This window comes from Mixophyes fleayi, chromosome 8 (assembly GCF_038048845.1).
Source record: "Mixophyes fleayi isolate aMixFle1 chromosome 8, aMixFle1.hap1, whole genome shotgun sequence".
Lineage (NCBI taxonomy): Eukaryota > Metazoa > Chordata > Amphibia > Anura > Limnodynastidae > Mixophyes > Mixophyes fleayi.
The window spans coordinates 133,092,097-133,097,698 of NC_134409.1; the positions used below are offsets into that span (position 1 = coordinate 133,092,097).

At 56.5% G+C, this 5,602-nt stretch overlaps 1 long non-coding RNA gene across 1 annotated transcript; it reads right to left on the reverse strand.

The window, feature by feature from the left end:
• Nucleotides 1-1,768: 1,768 nt before the first annotated feature.
• LOC142100198 (uncharacterized) lies at nt 1,769-3,753 on the reverse strand. The gene is made up of 3 exons (XR_012678765.1): nt 3,666-3,753; nt 2,512-2,594; nt 1,769-1,828 (listed from the first exon to the last, which is right to left on the reverse strand). It is a non-coding gene; the product is annotated as an uncharacterized LOC142100198 (long non-coding RNA).
• Between the last annotated feature and the right edge of the window lie 1,849 nt (nt 3,754-5,602).

Here is a 5,602-nt window from a genome sequence, read left to right on the forward strand (position 1 = left end):
TTTGTTCAACTGCGAATCAGGCTCTAAATGTTTAATTAAGTATTCTCAAAATCAGAAGTGGTGTATAACGGAGCTGAAGAACATATATGAAATTCCTGGAGTCTTTGCATTTAAATGAATAAACTCCCCTACCTCAGGTTACCATGTCAGGGGGACCAGAGGTAAGAACTTCCTTAACAGGGCAGCCAGAGAGTGACTGACAGTTTTGCATACTTGCTTAGCAGAAATGAGCTAAGCGAATTGATGTTTTCATACACAGGGATATTGTCAATTATGTCGTAACTGCTCAAAAGAATAAATGATCAGCTATTTAATCTGTATCAGATCCAAGCTAGGTGTATAACTTCAGCTGTCTGTGAGGGGGGAGGACAATACTTTGCATTAGACATCCAACTGCATCTCTATTACAAAGAGGTAGCTGTAGTCATGTACTTTACATTGTATCGGTCATTCCCCTCATCAATCTTAAATGCCGCAGCAAGACCAACCTTCCTCTCTTTTGCTCCACATCTGACGCACTACTCTGCAAATCCCTACCCTCCTACCACCTGTAATACCCACAATGGTACACCCTCACACCTACCCTCCACCCACCTGTACACCCTCACACCTACCCTCCTCCCACTTGTACACACTCACACCTACCCTCCTCCCACCTGTACACCCTCACACCTACCCTTCTCCCACCTGTACTACCCACACCGGTACACCCTCACACCTACCCTCCTCCCACCTGTACACCCTCACACCTACCCTCCACCCACCTGTACACCCTCACACCTACCCTCTACCCACCTGTACACCCTCACACCTACCCTCCTCCCACTTGTACACACTCACACCTACCCTCCTCTCACCTGTACACCCTCACACCTACCCTCCACCCACCTGTACACCCTCACACCTACCCTCCTCCCACTTGTACACACTCACACCTACCCTCCACCCACCTGTACACCCTCACACCTACCCTCCTCCCACCTGTACTACCCACACCGGTACACACTCACACCTACCCTCCTCCCCCCTGTACACCCTCACACCTACCCTCCTCCCACTTGTACACACTCACACCTACCCTCCTCCCACCTGTACACCCTCACACCTACTCTCCTCCCACCTGTACTACCCACACCTGTACACCCTCACACCTACCCTCCTCCCACCTGTACTACCCACACTGGTACAGGTGGGAGGAGGGTAGGTGTGAGGGTGTACAGGTGGAGGAGGGTAGGTGTGAAGGTGTACCGGTGTTGGTAGTACAGGTGGGAGTAGGGTAGTTGTGAGGGTGTACTACCCCCCTCACAGCTACCTTTCTCCCACCTGTACTACTCACCTGTACACCCTCACACCTACCCTCCTCCCACCTGTACACCCTCACACCTACCCTCCTCCCACCTGTACCAGTGTGGGTAGTACAGGTGGGAGGAGGGTAGGTGTGAGGGTGTACAGGTGAGTAGTTCAGGTGGGAGAAAGGTAGCTGTGAGGGGGTAGTACACCCTCACAACTACCCTACTCCCACCTGTACTACCAACACCGGTACACCTTCACACCTACCCTCCTCCCCCCTGTACACCTTCACACCTACCCTCCCACCACTACACACTCACACCTACCCTCCTTCCACCTGTATACCTTCACACCTACCCTCCTCCCACCTGTACTACCCATACTGGTACACCCTCACACCTACCCTCCTCCCACCTGTACACCCTCACACCTACCCTTCTCCCCCCTGTACACCCTCATACCTACCCTCCTCCCACCTGTACACCCTCACACCTACCCTCCTCCCACCTGTACTACCCACACTGGTACACCCTCACACCTACCCTCCTCCCACCTGTACACCCTCACACCTACCCTCCTCCCACCTGTACACCCTCACACCTACCCTCCTCCCACCTGTACACCCTCACACCTACCCTCCTTTCACCTGTACACCCTCACACCTACCCTCCTTCCACCTGTACACCCTCACACCTACCCTCGTCCCACCTGTACTACCCATACTGGTACACCCTCACACCTACCCTCCTTTCACCTGTACACCCTCACACCTACCCTCCTCCCACCTGTACACACTCACACCTACCCTCCTCCCACCTGTACTACCCATACTGGTACAGCCTCACACCTACCCTCCTCCCACCTGTACACCCTCACACCTACCCTTCTCCCCCCTGTACACCCTCATACCTACCCACCTCCCACCTGTACACCCTCACAACTACCCTCCTTCCACCTGTACACCCTCACGACCTATCCTCCTCCCACCTGTACCAGTGTGGGTAGTACAGGTGGGAGGAGGGTAGGTGTGCGGGTAGTACAGGTGGGAGGAGGGTAGGTGTGCGGGTAGTACAGGTGGGAGGAGGGTAGGTGTGATGGTGTACCAGTGTGAGTAGTACACCCTCACACCTACCCTCCTCCCACCTGTACACCCTCACACCTACCCTCCTCCCACCTGTACACCCTCACACCTACCCTCCTCCCACCTGTACACCCTCACACCTACCCTCCTCCCACCTGTACTACCCACACTGGTACACCCTCACACCTACCCTCCTCCCACCTGTACACCCCTCACACCTACCCTCCTCCCATCTGTACACACTCACACCTACCCTCCTCCCCCCTGTACACCTTCACACCTACCCTCCTCCCCCCTGTACACCTTCACACCTACCCTCCCACCACTACACTCACACCTACCCTCTCCCATCTGTACACACTCACACACCTACCCTCCTCCCCCCTGTACACCTTCACACCTACCCTCCTCCCCCCTGTACACCTTCACACCTACCCTCCCCACCACTACACTCACACCTACCCTCCTCCCACCTGTACACACTCACACCTACCCTCCTCCCACCTGTACACCCTCACACCTACCCTCCTTCCACCTGTACACCCTCACACCTACCCTCCTCCCACCTGTACTGCCCTACCCTCCTTTCACCTGTACACCCTCACACCTACCCTCCTCCCACCTGTACTACCCATACTGGTACACCCTCACACCTACCCTCCTCCCACCTGTATACCCTCACACCTACCCTCCTCCCACCTGTACTACCCATACTGGTACACCCTCACACCTACCCTCCTCCCACCTGTACTGCCAACACTGGTACACCCTCACACCTACCCTCTCCCATCTGTACACACTCACACCTACCCTCCTCCCCCTGTACACCTTCACACCTACCCTCCCACCACTACACTCACACCTACCCTCCTCCCACCTGTACACACTCACACCTACCCTCCTCCCACCTGTACACCCTCACACCTACCCTTCTCCCCCCTGTACACCCTCACACCTACCCTCCTCCCACCTGTACACCCTCACACCTACCCTCCTCCCACCTGTACACCCTCACACCTACTCTCCTTTCACCTGTACACCCTCACACCTACCCTCCTCCCACCTGTTCTACCCATACTGGTACACCCTCACACCTACCCTCCTCCCACCTGTACACACTCACACCTACCCTCCTTCCACCTGTATACCCTCACACCTACCCTCCTCCCACCTGTACTACCCATACTGGTACACCCTCACACCTACCCTCCTCCCACCTGTACTACCCATACTGGTACACCCTCACACCTACCCTTCTCCCCCCTGTACACCCTCATACCTACCCTCCTCCCACCTGTACACCCTCACACCTACCCTCCTCCCACCTGTACTACCCACACTGGTACACCCTCACACCTACCCTTCTCCCACCTGCACTGCCCACACTGGTTCACCCTCACACCTACCCACCTCCCACCTGTACACCCTCACACCTACCTTCCTCCCACCTGTACACCCTCACACCTATCCTCCTCCCCCCTGTACACCCTCATACCTACCCTCCTCCCACCTGTACACCCTCACACCTACCCTCCTCCCACCTGTACACCCTCACACCTACCCTCCTTTCACCTGTACACCCTCACACCTACCCTCCTACCACCTGTACACCCTCACACCTACCTTCCTCCCACCTGTACACCCTCACACCTATCCTCCTCCCCCCTGTACACCCTCATACCTACCCTCCCCCCACTACACACTCACACCTACCCTGCTCCCACCTGTACACACTCACACCTACCCTCCTTCCACCTGTACACCCTCACACCTACCCTCCTCCCACCTGTACACCCTCACACCTACCCTCCTCCCACCTCTACTACCCATACTGGTACACCCTCACACCTACCCTCCTCCCACCTGTACTACCCACACTGGTGTACCCTCACACCTATCCTCCTCCCACCTGTACCAGTGTGGGTAGTACAGGTGGGAGGAGTGTAGGTGTGAGGGAGTACAGGTGGGAGGAGGGTAGGTGTGATGGTCTACCAGTGTGGGTAGTACAGGTGGGAGGAGGGTAGGTGTGATGGTGTACCAGTGTGAGTAGTACACCCTCACACCTACCCTCCTCCCACCTGTACACCCTCACACCTACTCTCCTTCCACCTGTACACCCTCACACCTACCCTCCTCCCACCTGTACACCCTCACACCTACCCTTCTCCCACCTGCACTGCCCACACTGGTTCACCCTCACACCTACCCACCTCCCACCTGTACACCCTCAAACCTACCTTCCTCCCACCTGTACACCCTCACACCAACCCTTCTCCCACCTGCACTGCCCACACTGGTACACCCTCACACCTACCTTCCTCCCACCTGTACACCCTCACACCTACCCTCCTCCCACCTGTACTACCCACACTGGTACACCCTCACACCTACCCTCCTCCCACCTGTACACCTTCACACCTATCCTCCTCCCACCTGTACTACCCACACTGGTTCATCCTCACACCTACCCACCTGTACACCCTCACACCTACCCTCCTCCCACCTGTACTACCCACACTGGTACACCCTCACACCTACCCTCCTCCCACCTGTACACCTTCACACCTATCCTCCTCCCACCTGTACTACCCACACTGGTTCATCCTCACACCTACCCTCTCCCACCTGTACACCTTCACACCTACCCTCCTCCCACCTGTACACCCTCACACCTACCCTCCTCCCACCTGTACTGCCAACACTGGTACACCCTCACACCTACCCTCCTCCCACCTGTACACCTTCACACCTACCCCTCCTCCCACCTGTACACCTTCACACCTACCCTCCTCCCACCTGTACACCCTCACACCTACCCTCCTCCCACCTGTACACCCTCACACCTACCCTCCTCCCACCTGTACACCCTCACACCTACCCTCCTCCCACCTGTACTACACACACTGGTACACCCTCACACCTACCCTCTCCCATCTGTACACCCTCACACCTACCCTCCTCCCACCTGTACACCCTCACACCTACCCTTCTCCCACCTGTACTACCCATACTGGTACACCCTCACACCTACCCTCCTCCCACCTGTACACCCTCACACCTACCCTCCTCCCACCTGTACTACCCATACTGGTACACCCTCACACCTACCCTCCTCCCACCTGTACTGCCAACACTGGTACACCCTCACACCTACCCTCTCCCATCTGTACACACTAACACCTACCCTCCCACCACTACACACTCACACCTACCCTCCTCCCACCTGTACAC